Here is a 21486-nt window from a genome sequence, read left to right as displayed (position 1 = left end):
AGAATTGCTTGAACTCAGGAGGTGGAGGCTGCAGTAAGCTGAGATGGCTGCCACTGCACTCCAGCCTGGGTGATAGAGAGCAACTCCATCTCAAATATAATAATAATATATGCAAATAAAATGTAAAAACAAAAGAGTTTGCTCCTGTGGTGTATAGGGTCCAAAGCCCACACACAGAGACCTAGGGAGCTAAAGTTGCACCTTGGTTCTAAAAGCACAAGTTCGATTCCTCAGTGATGGCAGCCTCTGGGAGTGGTATGGTCCAGAAAACCTGGGAACTGGCCAAAAACATGCATGAAGCTCAGAGTATCAATGAAATCTACAAATATGACAAGAAGTAGCAGCAAGAAATACTGGCAGCAAAACCCTGGGTTAGCAATCACTATTACTTTAAAGTACTGCAAAATCTCAGCATTGGCTCTACTGAAGATGGTGATGCATGCCAGATCAGGGGGCAACTCGGAAGTTGTGGGTTGGATGCCAGGAAAGGTGGATGGCAAAACCACAATTGTTATGGGCTGTTTTACTTTGCTTGTAGAAGGCACTGAAACCTGAGAAAATGCTTAGGCTGTTGCATATGAGTACACAGCCACATACATAGAAAATGCCAACCAGGTTGGCTGCCTTAAAAATGCAGTCGGATGGTATTATAGGCACCCTGGCCATGGCTGCTGGCTTTCTGGGATCATGTTAGTACTCAGCTGCTCAATAAGCAGTTCCGGAAACCATTTACAGCAGTGGCGATTGATCCAACAAGAACAGTATCTGCAGGGAAAGTGAATCTTGATGCCTTTAGGGCATACCCAAAGGGCTACAAACCTCCTAATAAAGGACCTTCTGAGTACCAGACTATCCCGCTTAGTAAAAGACTTTGGTGTACAATGCAAACAATGTTATGGCTTAGAAGTCTTGTATTTGCAATCCTCTTTGGGTTGCAAATTGCTTGAGCTTCTGTGGAATAAATATTGGGTGTGTACACCGAGTTTCATTGTTGGGTTTAGAAACACATGATTGAAAAATCAGAAGACAAACTTGCCAAAGCCACCAGAGACAACAGTGAAACTGCCATAGAAGCTATCCATGGAATGATGTCTCAGGTTATTAAGGATAAACTGTTTGATCAGAATAACATCTCTTAAAGAGTCACTGAGAAGCCCTTTCGCCCAAAAGACAACGTGAGAAAAATACTCAAGTAATGCTTTAAAACCACTTATCCAAAATCTGATTAGAAGTATAAGGTGCTCTGATATGTCTTGAATATTAACATCCTGTAATAAAACTCTTTAAAATGAAAAAAAGTGCTTTTTTTTTGCACAAATTCATTGATCTACATTAGCTACCTTTTTACTTAGGTTTTTCTTCCCTCTAATTTCTCTATCTTTTTTGAAAGATGAGAGAAACAAGACTTCATTAACAACTATCTTTTGTCAAGGTTATATCGAGCACTTACATTACTGACCACACTTATTCTCATAATTTTACAGGACACTTCCAAGGAGGGTTTTTATATTAGTTCTGACTTGTACTTTTAAAATATTGGATAGCTGATGAGTTTTAACAACAAAACAAATACAAATTAAGCTTTAGATAAATGGATTTTATAGAAATCAAATACTTATCTGTGTAGAGCTTATATCATAATTGTTTTTGATATAAAATTTAAATCAATATTTATTGCATTTAGGTTTAGCTAATCTTTATTTTGAAAGCCAAATAATCAAAATAAAAACAGCTGAAAGAACTCATTTTATTTAAATAAAATGTGGTGTGTATGAAATGGTTTTAAACATCTTTCAGAAAATAGAATGCAAAATTATATTTTTATGTATACATTTATAATAAAAATTTTATCTGAAACATAGAAATATTACTAAAAGTTCTATTCATGTACTTGATTGATATCCATGTAATTGTTGAAGTAAAATTGACAGTTGTACACCTCTGCTGATTTCTACGAAAAGCTTGTCAGATTTTGGTGTTCTCTCTCTCTCTCTCTCTGTCTCTCTCTCTTTATTTACTGGTAATCTTGTAAATGGTAAACTTGAATATGGGCAGCTGGGAAGCCCCTAGTTTTCTAGAAAGTATCTAATTAGGGGGAAGGAAGGGTAGGATCACATCTCTTGGAATTCTTCTAAATGTTAAATCATAAGAATCTGTGCTATATTGCCACATAGATTAGTTATATTCTTTTCAGAAGTATAAACTTACATTCAGTGTTTCCCAGTGTTTCTAACAAAAGCTCAACTGAAAGAAACAATGTCTATGCAAGATTGTTTGGTAAATATGCAGTGCATCTATTATTTTACATAAGAAAGGGTATACACCTGAAATTAGCCAGGCCATCCAAAAGCATGATAGCCCTTTTGTAGGATGGCATTTATCCAAGTGGGACTTGGTAAGAAATATGGGACTAAAGAGAAGACAATATGACAAATTTCAGAAGTTGTTTGTACCACTTATTATAAGATTGTGGTATTAATAGATGAAAATATTTAATGCATGATACTGTACAGTGTCCTTTTAATGAGTACCCTTGAAGAAATTTATCTCTCTTTCCATGAACAGGAATATCTGTGCTTCTCTAAGTATTTGATTTTGCTTTTGTTTAAAAACATTGATAATCCATTCATATAATCAACCAAACTTCATTTTGTTTAAAGTCAGTTCATAGCCATAGCAATTTCAGCAATTGCATTGGATAATGACATATATTTTATAAGGTTCTCTTTTTTAACTTCTTTTTTCTTGGATTAATCATTTTATTAAAATTTATTTTACTTTATCTTGTATATATTTTAAGTTTCTTTTAATATATTTTGGATTGATGCCTAAGATACATAGTTTGGGGCAGAGTGAGAGAGAGGAGAAGAAAGAAGAGAAGAAGAGAAGAGAAGAGAAAAGAAAAGACAAAGGAAGAGAAAGGAGAATTAGAGAATTCTGTTTTGTATTTCTTCTATTATGAGTAATAGACTCTTACAACAAAGGGATAGTAGAAATAGAATTGGTGATTTCTCATTCCGTTTACAGGAACATATTTTTTCTGTGAAAATTTAAGAAATTTGTATAAATGTGTTAAATTATATTTAGATTAACCTTAAAGAAAGCTGTTGGATTGGATCAAGATAGATGAATTTGAAATCAAAACAAAAATTGGAGGTTTTCAGTAGTCAATAAATAAGTTTTTATCTTAGGTTCTATTGGTTTTTAACTTTTTTTGTTTTGTTTTGTTTTGTTTTGTGTTTTTTTGTGGAGACATGGGCTGACTATGTGGCCCAGGCTGGTCTTGAACTCCTCCCTCAAGAGAGCCTCTTGCCCTTGCCTCCCAAAGTGCTGGAATTACAAGTGTGAGCCACTGCACCCCTTATCATAGGTTTTTAATAGGCATTTTAATAGTTTATTTAACTATTAGCCTAGGCAGTTTAGTTTTCAGAATTAAAATTGGATATTAATTATATTAATATTAAAAGTATGCACTAAAGCAAAATCTGGATTATTTTCAGTGACAGAGTTTATTCTCTCATACTGTCCATAATTTTGGTTCTAAAGGAAACCGAATGAAGAAGTTTGTCTTTGAAATCTATTACCTTACTGGAAAATCTCTTAAAGTAGTTCTCAAGTGTATGACCTTTTAATGAAATATAATAAAACAGCAACTTGATTACTGATAATTGTTAGTGTGAACTTTACTGATAGTTAAATTTGTAAAAAGACAAATGATTTTGTTTGTGTGGGATCAAAAACGTATTTGAAGGAGTTTATTATGATAGTTTCTAAGATTGGAAAACCTTGGCCTGAATCCAAAACTGAAAAAAATTGGCTTCAATATTCAACGCTAAAGCGTTCATGAGAGAGAGGCAGTCATTCAGAAAGCTGAGTTCAACATAGAACAAAATGAAAAGCACAGCCTCTCAGACCACTCCCTCTTTCCACCTTCTCAGATTGCAAATACAATATTTCCATTATCAGAAGATCCATTTTCAAGTCAGAGCTGCCGCTAAAACAGCCTAACTGGAGGGAGAAGAAATGGCAAAACAGTAAAAAGAAATGCTTTGTAAATCACCCTTCAAAAGCTGTCCTGGGAGGAGTGTGATAGACCTTAGCATCTTATGTGTTTAGCAAATAATTTCAGCTGTGGATTCTAAACGTAGCTTTCCCTCCTTTACCTAATTATCGAAATATGTGCTGCAGTTTGCAGAACTTCGCCACTGTCATAACTTTTCTTGAAGTTCAGCCAACCAATGATAATAAAGCTGTCACGAGATTAAAGGGGGCTGCAAGTCATTGCTTCTGACATTTATATGTACCATGGGAAATGCAAACAAGTATGTGGAGTTATTAGTAATATTATGGGCTTTGAATCCTTAAAATAGAGTGCTTAAGACATCTGCCTCGGCAAGGAAGGCGAGAACTGAGGTAAATCCAAATTGCGTCCTCCTTTTGTCTAGAACGGGAAGCCAGTCTCAAGAAAGCATGGGGAGTGGTTTATTCCATTTCCATCCTGTGGCATTGGTATGAAGCATATGCCTCTCATACACACCCTCAGAAGGGATAATTTTGGTTGTGGAGGAAAGAAAATTGTAAAACTTTACAAACAACCCTTGGGGCCTCTGTTGGGGCCCTTCTCTAGCCTGGCCTCATGTCATTAATTTTAGCACCAGCGCTGGGCTTGGAGCAAGACAAGGCAGTATAAAGGATACAGAAAAACTCTCCTCAGAGGTTTTATGAAGAAACTTATTTGGTTTTTGTTAGGGAAGGATACCAAATTAGGAACAAAAGTTAAGAGGAAAAAAACACTATGTTGTTTTAAAAACGGTAGGAAAACTCATGTTTTATCATTGAGTCCTATCTTTATTTTTCTTTCTTTCTTCACTTTTAAAAAAATCTTATTCTCATCTCTTTTCTGTCTTCCCATTGGTTTTGATGTGTATCAAAAAGAAATTCGGTGTAGGTCTGAAACATTTGTCTTTTCCTTTCAATCATGCAAAACGGCAGTGCATTTCATTATCTTTGGTGATACCAGATTCCCAAAAAACTAGGCTGACTCGGAGCTATACTTCATCAAACACAAAAAAAACTTTAATTTTTCAAAATAATCTTTTAAGATTGCTATTTTGATGCTGATTTTCAGCCATAAATTTGGCTTCTGGAGATTAGTCAGTGAATGAAGAAAATACTGGCTCTTTGTAGTTGATATGCTGATAATTTGAAACCAAAATTTTTTCAGGAAAGTCTTGACTGAAAATACTGCACACAAGCCTTGCTGATTTGTTTAGCTCTCTTCTACGCCAGGAAACTGCAGTTTAAGTGTGATTAGTGCAAAAATACAAAATTGCATAGGATAAGGTGCTAGAGGTGTTTAAGAGGAAATAGGATATGGGGGAAAGAGACTGTGAGTTCTGAAGCATTTGGCATAGTTTTGATTCTGCTAATAACTATAATTATCACCAAATGAGCACCCACTATATGCCAGGCACTGTGTTAGGTGCTTTCCACAAACAGAATTCATTTAATTACGACTTAGGTTTTCTACCTGCCATGATCTTATTTAAGGAAGCAGATTTTTTTTTTTTTCAAATGATTAAAGATTGCTTAGAGTGAATTTTATTTTAAGTCTAAATTCAGGACTTAACATTTCAATCTAGGGAATTAAAGCAAACCTTAGTAATTGCTCATAATGTTTGTTTTGTAACTACCTATGATGAAGATGAATTAACTAAAATGGACTGAGTCTACCAGTGATCAAGAAGAAAAATGCTAATTTGCAAAAGCTCGTGAACCGGTTTCTTAGTTAATAAATTATTTCTTGTCAACTAAACGTTGTATTGTGTCATCAACATAAATTAGTGATGGTCTATGTGTTTAAGTCTGGAAGAATCAGTGAGCCTAAAATAAATCAGACCAATGGAAATGTAATATTTTTTGCAATATATTGAAAGTACCACTTAAGATGGTCATGCTATTATCACTAGTTTAGTATTTAAGATTAAAATTTGCCTGTGGTCCAATAGCATTTGAAGGGAGGAGGATGAAGTATGGAAAATAATTACTGGTGTAGTATCATTAGTGGTGGCCCTGTTAAATAGCCTCCTGCAAGCACTCCCTTCTCTGACAAAATTTATGTATTTCTTTGTATAAATGATTTCTTGTCCACACTGTACCCTGTATGCATTTTTAATTATTCTACATTTTTAAATCTGTAGTGGAGTTTTTGTATGAAGAAACTACTGTCAAACACAAAATTTCGAAGATACTGAATTATATTCAAATTTTGTTTTATTTAGCAGGAAGAATATGATTCAATAAAGGATATAAAGCAACTCAAAAGTACCAAAGACTAATTTTTAAAAGCAGTGACAGCTAGTCATGTTTTTGTGTTTATTTAAGTAACTTAACAGGGTTCTAAGATATTCAAAGAAACATTGAAATGTAAGATTTTAAATTTCTAGAGCGAAAACCTTCTAAGCATTTGCTCCAGCAGCCGTAACTTTCTCTGACATGCTTGATGTGCATTTTCACATGACCTTTTCAGGGTTAGGACTAAGACTAAGAAGTTTTACCAATAAGGGAGAAGAAAAGACTTAAGCAGAGGAGCAAAGCAGAAGTGTAAATAGTGAATGTGGTTTGGAATGAAGATATTTGAATCTGAATAGTGAGTTAATGATTCAATTAGTTTTTCACTTTGTTAAACTACATTAATCCTTCTTTATCAGGTCCCCATATTGAAGTCCTTTGAAAAGTAAAATGCAAAGGATCTTAAGAAGAACAATTCTAAGAGACAGAGCCTTTTAAAATCATTAATGCTTCCCAAATACACGCTGCCTATTGGCAATGATGTGGATATAGCAGATATTGTTTTAGAGGTCTCAAGACTTGAATAGGGATAGTTCCAATGGCCATACAGTAGTTTTGAAGTGGTTCCTATCTGAAGTAGGCTTACAAAATGTGTACTCTATTTTTAAACCGTGGAAAGAGTTATTTTAAGCTAAAAAACTGGGAAGAGGAGATTTGAAAATAGCTGATTAAAAATATAAGCAGAATATTTCAAATACACATTCTTACTAAATTGAAAAGGTAAAAATGACTATTGAGAATTTCTTTTTTACATTCAGTTGTGCATTTAAATCTTCAGCATCCTCTAAATTTAAAATATAAACCCAGAGACTAAAAACTTTAAGCTTAGATTATGATTGTCATTTTTGTTGTCCTTATAATCATCATCAAAAGCATTTTATTAAACGTTTAGGCATACCTGATGCAAATCTAACAAATTAAAGGTGGAAGTCCCTGTCGTGAATATTTACAATTTAACAGATGTTAAATTGTTTCACTAAACCTATAAAGGGCATAAAGAGAAATGGAAATTTGCTAAAGAAAATTACCCAAAGGATAGTGAAAATACAACCAAGGGAGCCTAATGATACCAGGTCAAATTGACAAAATTCATAAAGATTCTGAATTTTTACTAGAAATGGGTTTTATCTCAAACACAAATCAAAACTCTGTTAAGAAATATATGGTAATGGTCTGTTGGAATCTGCCTTAGCTTGGTTACTTTTAAATTAGGCTTTAATTGTGTCTACGTTTATGTGTAAGTGTGTGTGTTAGACAAACATTTTTTTTTTTAGGAGTCTCACTCTGTCGCCCAGGCTGGAGAGCAGTTGCATGATCTCAGCTCACTGCAACCTCTGCCCCCGGGTTCAAGCGATTCTCCTGCCTCACCTTCCCGAGTAGCTGGGACTACAGGTCCATGCCCACTAGGCCCAGCTAACTGACAAACTATGTTTTCTTTTAGTATGTTAAGCGTTTTTCAGTGAAATATTGATTTTATATCTTAAGTGATTTTTTTTCTCTTCAATTATATGCAGGTAAACCCAGTCTAGCTCTAAATTGTCATAAAGGTGGATTATTACTGCTTTCAATAGAATCAATGTAGCAAATGAATCTAGTGGTAGATGCAAAGAAGAAGAAAACCATGGAAGTTGCAAAGTTATACAGTTTGTAGAATAAGAAATGAACAAACTCTTACATCTAAAGAGTTTTGGTCAACCTCTTGGGTAGAATATCAGAAAATCTTTTTAATATATTGGTTTGGTTTCTACAGTATTTCCATATTCAAAGTAATTTTTACATACAATATTTGATTTTGCCTAGAAAATATTTTGTATTATATGAGGGGACCAAGATACTAAAAGATGCTTTATAGGTATAAGGGTAGAGCACGGGAGAAAGATCAGACATGCAAATGAGGAAATTAACTGAAAGAAGAAACAATTTAGGTAAAATTGAATCCACTTGTGACCCTTAACTGATATAAATGAAAGAAATGGCACTTGTACTTTTACATAGCTAGGTGATGTGATCAAGAGCCTGAAGTCTGATTGCTTGGCTGACTTTTAGCGAGTCATTGAAATTCTCTGTGACTCAGTTTCCTCATCTGTAATGTAAAGAATATTGTCATTCTACATCTTTGACTTAGTCTGACAATAAAAGATTATGTATGTGAAATTTGTAGGCCACTGCCTGGCATTTAGCAATTGCTCAATAAATGTTAGCTGCAGTGATTATCTAGATTGCCTTGGTCTAAATACACCACAAAAAATTCTCATTTAAGGTTGAAAATTATGACTCTTCTAGGGCATATATTGGAAAAAGGGAAGATGTTAGTAGAGGGAATTCAGTGGAAAGTTCTGGGATTGTTTTTCAAATATATAGGAAGAGAGGGTATGAGTTCTTAAATTAAACATAAGGAATTAAATCCTGTTACTTCATTTATTACGTTTTAGAAAATAAATTATCCCACTCCTCTTAATATTTCAGAAATTATTTTCACATGATGGTTTTCATCAAGGTATTGCTTGATTCTTTAAAATTTCACTTTTTAAATGTAAGAAAATAGAAAAAATGAGTAATTTTAGAAGTCCAGGTCTGCATAAAACCTTAATCCAGACAAAAGCCTTTTTAAATTTAATTCCAGGTTTGGAAAAAGAAAGTTAATCTAAAACTCGATCACTACAAGTATCCTTTAAATATCTTTTAACATGTCACTAAATATCTATTGATTGTAATTGTAAAGTTAACTATGTGTTACAAGCATTTTTTTCCTGATTATATATTTCCTATATCATTCAGTGCATAAAATTGACTAGAAATCTATACTTCCTCCTTTTTCCTGGCTCAAATATGGGTTATTGCACTCAATTTGCCTCATAGTAGCTTTTTTGGGGATCAAGCTACTTTTCTTTCTGATCCAAAACCTAGGGTAAGATGAGTAAGTAACATGACTTTGATCCCTAAAGAGCAATCAGGCTTAAAAATATTGGATCTTGTTATTCTATCAATGTAGGGTGTAGAGCATAGAGTATAACACATGGTTTCAACAAATCATATCAAAGTTTTCCCCCAGAAACTCAGTGCCAAACATTTACAACTTTCAGCAAATGAATAATCCTTAGTTTCTCTAAGAAAACAATTAAAAATGTGGAACCGATTAACCAGCAATAGGTTTTTATCAAAGGGATTTTAACAAAGGCACAGTATTTTCTCTTGGAGGGAAAAATTGAAGAAAAAAAAGACATTGGAAACAAAACAAAGGAATAAAAAATCTATTATTGTGAATGTTCTTTGAAACACTATAGTACTTCATCACAAGTGAACTTTTAGTTAGAGCTGCCATTTGCTAAGCATTAAATCATTGCTGAAGAGTTTTACAAACAATGTGAATGTTGAATATTTGGATTTTTTTTTTTTTTTTTTTTTTTGCCCAAGGCAAACACTTTACATCTCTGGCTAACCTATCCCAGATTAAAACAGTTGAAAAAGAAAACATAAGGCCCATCCTTCTTTTTCAAAAAGGAGAACCACATTCTTTCATTACTGCAGAGTGATCCTCTCAGAATTAAGGAAAGAGGGCCAAGAAAATCCAAACAGATAACTTCAGATGAAACGTACAGAATTGTTCTGTCTTCAGGTCCCTTCAATTAGTTACCATTCCAAATATTAAAAGAGCGTCAGTCATACTCATAAATAGCAGCACCCTTTTGCTGTAACTCTGGAGTCATCATTTATGTAAAAACATTCCATGTATTAAAAAAAAATGTATGTCAGACGTTTCTTTTTGAATCCTTTGCTTTGTTGACAGGGTCGCTGCCCTGCTTTAGTGATTAACAGGTGGGAATTTATACTGGTGACTTTTCATAACAAAAACAAAACCTGTATTTCAGGAATGCTTTTTCAGCATTTCCTTGTATCCTTGCCTATTTTCAGCTTCTACACTTTCAGTGAGTTAGTCAATTATGTGTATGTGTTAAGGCTGATTTTTTCTGTGTGCTTATTATAATTAATTCTCCTTTATGAATAATCCTTTAGAAGACATTGATGAAAAGCTAGCAGCAGTCCTTTCTGCAGATTGAGTTTATGCCCCATTTCTTTTAAACACATTGTCTTCACAAATAATATTTTCTGGCATTAACATATTCTACATCCTGTTGCATGTTTGGCTGAATTCTTTTCTTCCTAGTCTTGAAAAATTACATTGGCTTTTCAGTTATCTCCTAGTAATGAATCTTGCAGACCAAGCATAGCAGCTCACTTATCACTGCACAACCCCACATGGTGGAGCAGTGTGGGCTTGTTTGCATCATTTTAAAGATCTGAAGTGAGAGTGAATGGAGAGGTGAGTAAAGCAAAATGTATTTCAAAGGAGTTTTGGAATTGCACTTGGAAAGCATTTTATTGCTTATTAATACTGAACATCAAGGCACACGTTCCTCCTTACTACCAGATAAGACCACCCCAAAAGGCTAGTGGCCTTCAATGACTGCACTTTCTAAAAATTCAAAGGTCATGTGGAGTTAAAGATCCATCACAGTTCTTAAAAAAAAAAAAAAGAGTGGAAAGGTGGACAGGAGGTGAGAAAGAGGGGGTTACTCATGCATACCAAGCACTTTGAAGATGAAAGGCTCTAATGAGTGTTAAAAATGATGATAACATAATAACACACCCTTCAACATTTAGTTACTTCCTCCAGAAAATTTTTGGGTCATAGGATAGAGGGGTTTGATTTTAAGAAAAAGTGCCACATTGGCTGAAGAAGAAAAATTATATGTACTTAAATCATTAGTTGGTGCCCAAGTCAGTCTTAAGGACTCTTAATGTTCAGCTTCAAAGAGTTAAGATAAGCATGGCCAGCACTGGCTAAAAGGTAAACACAGCACCAAAAGTCCTACCTCCTCCATCAAAGTCAGAAGGAATGAAGAAAACATTTGTCATATTTTGCGTATTTTGTTATTGCTGTAACAGAACATAAATTTCTTCACACAAATGAGTCTCATTATTTATAATTGGAAAAGAGATAGCACTTGAAAATCATGTATGAATTTTAGCTGTATATGACCTTCTGTTGCACGATTATCTTCCAGGATTACTGGTACCCTACCACTAGTAGGAGATGGTTCATTGCAACATTGCTACAGAATTGAAACATTAATCAAATATATTTTTAAAAATTGTGTTCATGGGAACAGAAATCAAGAACTTCTCAATATACACGTAGGGGAAAATGGGTAACCAAAATAAGTCGTGTCATCATTACCAATTTATAAATATTGCAAGATATCATCAATATCTCAAATACTACTCTCAGAGAGGAAACATGCTCAGGTAGAATATTCTTTAGAGAGGATCACAATAATATACCAAAAAGTCTGCTCAAGAGAATTCTTCCAGTAAAATAAATTGACAGGCAATTAGCATAGATGGACTGGCATTCATGTGAGGCTATATAACAAGGAAGATTTATAGCTGTCCTACTTTGCTCAGACATTTCTGAGCCTTTGCTTCATCTTTAGGAACATACGTGCTATTTTCTAGATGGAGGATTGCATTGTGGAAAATTTCTATGAAGACTGGAAATGTCTTGCTTTGAGGCAGGGCTATCATCATTTTGCAAATCTCATTAACTTATTGCAGTCTCCAAATTTGGGATATTATATATTTGACATTGAGCTAATTCAACTTCTGAAATCCTTAAGGAAGCATGTATATTCCTGTAGGACATTGCGCAATAGGTTGAAGTAACTTCAGTTTCACCTAGGCATCAATAATCCCCATGGTTGAAACAGAATAGGTTGAGATAAAGGTGAGATGGGGGGTGGATGTGCTATCTTGGACTTTCAGCTCTAAGAGAGAAATATTTTACTTTGTGTCTAAGTTTCCTTTCATCTTTGAAGTTGGTTTTTAAACTTGATCTCTCTGGGAATGTGATAAAGGTATTTTATTGAAATGTGAGGCATCTTTTTTGCTGACGTATGATTACAATATGCTAATTTATATAATTATTGGAATATCAATGCAATGTTATATTCCATATCATATATAATGCAAAATATTTACTTCATTTTAATGTTTCTTAATTTGCTTCAAGTCCAGGTGGAGAACAAGAATATTATTTTGGGGTCCCCTAATCCTCCAATATTATATATATTATATTGAAGATGTTATCAATCTTGCACTTATGGTCAGTACAAAGCTAAGGTAGGAAGCCTGTTTTCTGAATTTTACATTAAAAAATAATTTCCTCTGCCAAGTCTACTAAGTGAATTCATGACAAATTTAGAAATATATTTATTAGAAGAGAAGGAGACTACTTAGTAATTGGCAGTAAAATGGCAAAATAATTAGCATCAAGATAAGCCAAAATGAGCCATATTTCATTTAATGACTTTCTTTTCAATACCTGAAAAAGGCATATTATGAAAAAGTTGATTCCCTATGTTTAGCTTTTTAAAGTAAGACTGAAAAAAGTAGAGTATTCTAGCACCACTACTACCTCACCCCATCTCCTACCCTTTCTATTTTCCCCATCCCCATCACACACATAATACTAACACTACCAAATATTGAGTTCTCAACATGTCCAGAATAACATACCAAATTTGTAGATACATCATGTAACAAATTATCACAATTCTTCAAATAGGGACCATTTATTTTTCAGATGAGGCACCTAAGGCATAGAAAGGTTAAATAAGTGGTCTCTAGTCCCAAATGTAGTAAAGAGCAGATCCAGGATTCAAACCAAACTGGTTTGAGTCCAAAGCCTAGACACTGAAACCCTAAACCAACTGATTTTTGGATTATATTGCCAATGATATTGACAAGTGCCATGATTGTAGGTGAGATTCTTTGCACTGCTTATGTTACTTCCTAATAATTCTTTTCATTTGCATAATATGTTACTGCAGAGGAAGTTCAGCCCCTTTTGATAAACACATAGATATTCATATAATAGTCCAATTCATATTTCTTCTTGTCTCATGAAGGCTGAACATTTCATGAATACTACTTTACAGATGTGATATTTTTTTAAGCTATAGGAAAGGAGAGTGGCAGTCTGCAGGAGTTTATACATTCCCTATCTGTTTTTTAGAATGAATCAAAGACAATTGTCTCAGTAGTGTAACACAAGATCTGTTCACAAGGACAAAATTGGGTAAAGTTATTACAAAAAAAAGTCTCCTGAAAAAAATAGGAATAGTTATATAAAACGAAGGTTTCTAAGATTAGTATAAAAGAAGTAGAATAAAATCAGGCAAAACCCACATGACACAGGTAACTTGGGATCTCTCCCATTTATTCCATAAACAAATGTAATAGAAGACCAGGGCTACATTAAAAATTTAACTTCACAAGTTTCATTCTTTCTTGAAAATGCATTTGCTTATCATATGCAGACTAATGAGTTGCATGAAAATGCAATTTATAGTGTATTATGGAATACCACTAAACACTTTATGCTCTTAAAAATATTTTCCTTTAATGATACAATCCAGCATAGGTAATTTAAGCTGGGGGCCTATGCTAAGTGCGTACAGTTAATTTTGACTTTGGTTTGTCACCTCACAGAGGAAACATAACATTTTTATTTTGAATCAAAGACAATTTTTAAAAATTATCTAATATGTTGTAATATATATGTGACACATATTTCGTTTTGTGCAGTGTTTGGGTGGAGGAAATCTGCCATTTACTACCTCTATTGCTTGTCATAAATACAAAACCAGGTGCCATTAAATTTTTCCAGCAATACGTTGAGGTATGTATTATTTACCCTAATTCATAGAAAATGAAGCTTTCAACTCAGAGAGGTTACATAAAATGGGCAATGTCACATCACTAGTTAGGATCCGAGAGGGTCCAAGGGGTGCAAATCAAGCACTGCAGGGTATATTTTTATTCACAAGTCTGTTTTACGTCTCAACATGCAAACAATTGTATCTTATCAGCCTTGTCTTGGCAGTGTGTAGTTGGTATTTCCTTCATTTTTTAATCATAGAATTTCAATTCTTATGATGTTTTTCTTTACATATAATTTCTTTTTCATCCTTATAATCTTTCAGTTCTATCTTCAGAATCCTTGTAGCTACTAAACTGGCTTAAGAACTTAAATCTAGATGAGATTAAAGATTAAGAAGCTTGAGAATAACAAGATAAACATTTAATCAGTTTTGTCTTCAGACTGAAAATATGTAAAGCTTAAGCTTGCAGAGAAATGGGGAAGAACAATATGGCAACTGCTTTAGGCCTTTTATGAGTGTAGAGCTATTTAGCATCATAATAATTAAGCCCTTTCCTCAGCCTACAATTTACTCTCAGAATTTCTGTCTGTATAAATTTCTACATACCTTTAAGTCAGTAAACTAAATGTCCTTGAGATAAGGAATGATGACCCCTTTTCAATTCTCGTGATCCTATATGACTGTACTATAGGTGTGAAAGCATTTACCTTGTCATTATCCAAGAGTTTTCTTTTTCTTTTATTAATTGTTCTCTTCTTAAAGGAAAACACACAGATTCGGTTGTAAAGTCAATGATATATCAAGTCAAGAGCTGTTTTATGAAAACTCTGGAGCTACTTTTTTTGTTTGTTCGTTTGTTTAGTTTTAAATGAAAAAAATACACAAACTGTCTATATGTTCCCATGAAAAATAATTAAATTAATACTAGGGATTATCTTACTATTTATGTGTGTTACAATGTCTATATAGAGGAAGAAAACCTTTCCTCTACCCTATTAGGTTCTGTGACTGGGCCTGAGAACTAAACTGACAAAATGCAAATTTGCAGGAAAAAAGGCTAAAACTTTTATTTGATTTTAATATTTTTACATGTATGTGGAAGCTTTCACATATAAGAAAGGAAAATACAAAGAAGTGGACAGGTCTTATATACCTTATAAGCACTAAGTCAGGGGTGTCTAATCTTTTGGCTTCCCTGGGCCGCATTTGAAGAAGAATTGTTTGGGCCACATATAAAGCACACTAACACTAGCAATAGCTGATGATTTTAAAAGGAAAAAAAAATCACTAAAAAATCTCTTATTGTTTAAGAAAGTTGTTTGCAAAATTGTGTTCAGAGCCATCCTGGGCTGCATGCATCTTTTGGGCCCACAAGCTTGCTTATGTTAGGTAGACAAACTTGCTCTAAGTATTATATAGTGAGAGCTTATACACCATTTTAACAATGCACAATAAATTGTCAAGATGTTCTAAGACAGAGGAAAAAGAGGCACGAGTTAGGGGCAGTAAATTGTGGGGAAAGTAATTAGCAAATATAAAACGAAAAGGAATAGAAGATAAAGGTTATTTTAGTAGGTCTGTACAGATTCATCACAGTGTTAACTCCCCATTTATGATGATAAGAATATTCCCCTTTCTGGTATCAGAGGGTTCTTTTCACAAATAAATTTTTACTTTGGCTTTAGGTAAGAAGAGGCAATCAGAGAATTCTTCCTGCATCTGTTACTTCTTAATTGCCTTCAGCTCAAAATAATCAAAGTGGCATATTTTGGAATAGAGTATGTTGATCCTCTTCATTTACAAATAACAGCATTTTTGACTACTTTGTCATATTATTTCTATAATTCAGATTTGTTGCTGTTTTCATATAACATCAGTTAGACCTTCCAGAGCAATGCTGACTAAGAACAGAGATGGCACTTTCGTTAATCTGTTTTTAATTTTTATTTCTAGTTTCTTAAGAGAGCATCTTTCTTTCTTCTTTTTTTCTTGAGTCGGAGTTTCACTCTTGTTACCCAGGCTGGAGTGCAATGGCGCAATCTTGGCTCACTGCAACCTCTACCTCCTGGGTTCAAGCAATTCTCCTGCCTCAGCCTCCTGAGTAGCTGGGATTACAGGCACGTGCCACCATGCCCAGCTAATTTTTTTGTATTTTTAGTAGAGACGGGGTTTCACCATGTTGACCAGGGAGAGCATCTTTCTTTCTCTTTCTCCTCTCTTTAAAATTAGAAGTGAGGTTCAAATCTTATCTAACATATCATAGGCATATATATAAGATAAATATTCACCTTACATCTTAGAATACAGCAAATAGCTATATTGAAATGTTATTTCATTTCTGAAGTGAACCAATCCTAGTCATGACATACTAATCCTTTAGTATTTTTCTGGATTTGAACTGCTAATATTTTATGTAGCATTTTGTTCTGCAATAAGTTATTTCATTTCTATAAATGGTTACAATTTATCCTCACACTTAAATGCTGACTTGGCCTTCTATGGGATTTGGTATTCAAAAGCATTTTTATCAGTTATATGGAAAAAACCCTTTTTTAATTTTTTCTGCATCTGTTTCCTTACCTGTAAAACGTGGTTATAATAATAGTCAATATTTTGTGTAAATATGAAGAGATATAACAAATATTACAGTTGGAACAATGCATAGACTGTATTTGGTGCTCAGTTGGTGTTAGTCACCTCTTTAGTGCACAGTTAAATGGATAACACCAGCAACGTCTAGTATGAGAAAGTGGATCTTAGTCAGATTGTTATATAGAACCAGCTCTCCCATTATGAATTTAAGACTTATTAAACTCCCAAATATGTGTGCTGTAATATGGAAAAAAACTTTTTAATTTTTTTCTTAATATTTATGACTGGATTATTAAAAAGAATGAAGGAAAGCTATGTAAGTACTGATCCAAACATGGATATCAATTGACAAAAGCTAGTTTCTGAATATTAGAATCATTCAGACAATATTTAGTGAATGTCTAAATATTTTAGGCACAGTTCTAAGTTCTGGAAGGATGGAGTATTATTGAATATGTATTCTCATTGATGCTGTTTAAGATCCTGTTTGCAAAAGATACAAAGTAGATTTCATCTCTTGGCCTGCCATTATTCCTATAAACAGTATGTAATCAGCAATCCAAAACTGACACAAGAACAGAAAATCAAACATCATGTGTTCTCATTCATAGGTGGGTGTTGATCAATGAGAACGTGTGGACACAGAGAGGGGAGCACCACTCGCTGGGGTCTGTTGGGGAGGCAAGGGAGGGACAGTAGGGGGTGTGGGGAGGTCAGGGAGGGATACATCGAGAGAAATGACAGATGTAGGTGACAGGGGGATGGAGGCAGCAAACCACATTGCCATGTGTGTACCTATGCAACAGTCCTGCATGATCTACACATGTACCCCAGAACCTAAAGTACAATAAAAAAAAAAGACACTGGATTGCCCTATTTCCTAAAATATTATTCTGCATTTAATATAATCCATGATGGTAGGCTCAAATCAGTATGTTATGCCTTGCCATTACATGTACACAGTCTCTTTATAAAGTGTAAATATTTAATGAGATGCTGAGTCATTTAGTAATCACAGGTTAATGCTAATTGATTTGTCATTAATTATCTTTATTTCAGTAGGGACCTACTGAAGCCTAAATGCATTAAATTCTGAAAATAAAAAAGCTGGAAATCTGGAATGAAATTAACACAGATGATATAGCATAAACCTATCATGGCTTAAAGGGCTGTATTAAATAAAGACTTAGCCTAAGTCACAATTGACCTATGCTGAGTCTATTTAGGGCATATACACAAGCCCCTGTTCAAACATGGGCCTTGTTTCCTTATTCCTGCCTAACCTCTGAGAGGTCAGGATTTCCCATACTGATACTTTACCTTTTATCCCCTTTCAAAATATTTCGGTGTAGTTACCCCTTTAAAGTCTGCCAAAACAAAAGTAACAATCCCCCATAACTGAGGGATTTATTAGAATTATTGCCCTAAAACAAGAGATTTATTAGATTTTTTTAAAGAAAGGATACCATGTAGCAGAGATAAAATATGTGGTTAACTGCAGGCAAAGTGATTCCAGATGCTGTTTGGCCATCTGGCTTCCTTGAAGTGTCATTCACTGGTTTCTGCCACACTGCTGTCCTGGCTCCACCATCACTTCACACAAAATTCCTGGGGAGGGCAATCAGAGGCTCAGTGGATAGGTGACATGCAGACCTAATTCATGATTCTGGCAATCCCAACACAATCACTTTGGAATCTCCAAATCAAACTTGTCTTTCTCCTATTCCTTTCCCTTTCCTCTTTCCCAGCATTGTCACTTGCTTCTCTAGGTAGGCATGGCATTCTTCAAATGAATAATTTTGTGAGAATTAGGGCAAAAAACACTGTTATTTTCTGTACTTTGGAAACAGAGAGTCTGTAGTCAGTTGCCTTCCAGCCAAGCAGCAACTTCTCAAATAGGCTTCAGGATATAAGGAGATCCTTGGAAGCTGAGAGTGCACAATTTATCCAAGGAACACGTTCCAGGAGAACAATACATCACTGTTCTCATAATATCTTCATACTAAAACCAGGACATTTCTGTGTTTACAAAGGTAGACTTATTTGGTAAAGGACAGGAGGATGTAGCATATTAATGTTTTGAAGGAAAATATCAGAGTGTCTTTTAATAAATATTTAAAAGGGGCCTATGAGAATATTTCAGGTGTGTGGTTTACCAACTGTCCTTATCTAGAAAGAATCATGTAACGAAATGTTACCTTTCTAAAGAGAAGTGATGTTAAGAACCTAGTGATAGATATCTGTTAGCCCAAACTCCTTAAACACTTTATCTTTTGTATAATTTACTTTTTGTTTGAATGTTCTAAAATATGTCACAGTAATCACAGGTTTTAAATGGCTATGGGAACCGTAGCTCATTTTCCTTGTTTGTTACATTCATTTATTTTTATATAAAAATATTGTCCCTTGTTATATTAGTCACAATAGGCCGCGTTATCCTGAATAACTGAAATCTCACTGAATTAGCACACAGGAGCTCATGCAAACTGCTATGTGTCTAACAGCTTCTCAGGGTAGCTCCCAGTTGATAACTCAGGGGTACAGGTTATTTTCATTTTGGCGCCAGGATCTCAGTATGTGGCTCCAGGTCATCGTATCAAGAGAAAAGGGTGATTATAGAATTCATGTCTTCTTTTAAATGCCTTGATTCATAAATGATGCCCATGATTTTTGGACATAGAAATGATCCCATAACTCTACCTAACTGAAACTAGTGGGAAAATGTGGCAGCAGGTAGATAAACTAAATTAATAGTATATGCCTCTACTTTACTTGGGCAAAATTTTCTCTTTCCTTCCTCCCTATTATTTACTGTATCTTTAAATCATTATTCCATGTTCATATTTTTATTAATTATATGAAAAAGGATAATAGGCAGTAACTTTTCATTCAAGTTAAAGAAGCTGATTACCACTAATGATAATTAGTAATTGGATAATTTAGGAAAAAACCTTTTCCATATGATTCTACTACATAAGCTGTAATATATACTTTCAAATAATAGAGATGAATGATGATTGCCACAAAGAACATCTAAATATTTATTTTGAAGACTAGATTTTAGGAAGATACCTCCCAAGGAATAAGTGACTAATCAAATGCCTGAAAAACAGGATTATCCTACATGCAGGAACTTCTTCTAAATATCTGACCTTCCAATCACATCTTCCTAACGTTTCAGTTCAAATACTATTATATTCTAAGAAGTCATCATTGAGTATTTTAGTCAATTTACTCTATATTATTGTTAATCAGTTTCTTCCTGTCTCTAATTATCTTTCACCACTGTTAGATTTCATGGTTCATCATTAAAGTTATTTTCTGTAAAATACACTCATCTCTTTTATCCTCTTTTTTCTCTATTACATTTTCTTGGGAAAAAAAAATCTCAGTTCCGATCCCTTCAACATTTATCTACTATGGATTCAGTTAGCACTACTACAGAAAATACACATATGGATGCCATTTCATAATCTCTAAGCTCTAATGGACTTTAACACTGTACTCAGAAGTCCTGCTTTTCATTTCTCTTCTGAACATCTTAATGACCTCCACATCACTAAAAATCTAATAGATATTTTCCTTACTACCTCACTCATCTTTGTCTTTTCTTCCAACAGTGGGCAATTCTGCAGGACTGTTCCACATTCAGATGTCTCTGTGGAGACAACAGAAGCATTCATTGAAACTATCAGGCCAACTTCTCCCTCTGCCAATCTGGCTCTTTTCCCTTGTACAGATGTAGGCTGTCTGGAGGCTAATCTGCATCCCAAAGTTCGCTTTTCAGAAAAAGCATTCGACAACATTGACTCAATCTCATTTTTTAAGTCCCAGTTTAAATGTTACTATGAGAGTACTCTCCTAGTTTCCATTCTAACACAAACTCTAGCCTTCCCCATAGAAATGTTCTCAAATAGAACCCTACTGTTTTTATTTATAGGTATCATCATACTTTATTTCTAAATATTTGGTTTTTTATTTACTGATATATTTCTCATTTACTATCTATCTCTTTGCCTTTCGAGAAACAGGGCAGTATAATTCTTATATTTAACAGCATATTTTTTCCCAATGCCTAGCACAAGGCATAAATTATTGAAAGAATGATCATCTTACTATTGCTATTTACTGGCACCCTGTTGTGATAAGAGTCAATGAGAAAAGTATAAGATACCCTCTGGAATAGCATTTCCCAAAATTTAGTCTGGGGATGTAATATTCATACGTGCACGTGCACACACACACACACACACATACACAGAGACACAAGCACACACCAGGAAGTAGGAGGAAGAGAAGAGAATGAGGTTTAGTTGTTTACCTAGAACAATTTTTCACATAATGCCTATTAAAATATTTCAGAAATATTAAGGTCTTAATAGTAAGATTTTAGCAAAAGTGAATTGAATCTCAAACTATGTGCTGTATTAGAACACTCAGACAGTGACCATAACTATATTGATTTCTGAATAATTGGGTCTGCATTGTTTCTGAATAAAGAATAAAGGTAGTGTTTACCGTATGTACTTCATGTTGGAAAGACACGTTTCAGCTGGCTTGCTGTCTTACTGATTCAGCGGATCTTTTTGTGTAATATACCATTTGTTTACTTTAAGTAACATACAAAATTCCATACAGCAATGATAGAACATTTCAGAGTCTGAACAAAATAGAGGTTAATGCAGTATAATAATTAATTTATTATTTTTGATTTATTAAGTAGTAAATGACAGAAATTGAAAAATTCCTGGTAGTTTAAAATCACAAAACAATTGTATTTAGAGCTTTTAACTAGATAATAAGCTTTTCAATGGTGTTT

The 21486-nt window shown here is 34.1% G+C and overlaps 1 pseudogene; it reads left to right on the top strand.

Annotated features, from left to right (window-relative positions):
* Positions 1 to 236: 236 nt before the first annotated feature.
* Positions 237 to 1139, top strand: LOC100412459 (COP9 signalosome complex subunit 5 pseudogene; annotated as a pseudogene).
* Positions 1140 to 21486: the final 20347 nt, after the last annotated feature.

Source organism: Callithrix jacchus, chromosome 4, assembly GCF_049354715.1.
Source record: "Callithrix jacchus isolate 240 chromosome 4, calJac240_pri, whole genome shotgun sequence".
Classification (NCBI taxonomy): Eukaryota; Metazoa; Chordata; class Mammalia; order Primates; family Cebidae; genus Callithrix; species Callithrix jacchus.
Note: the sequence above shows the minus strand (reverse complement) of the source record. Positions and strands in the feature narration are given on the sequence as shown.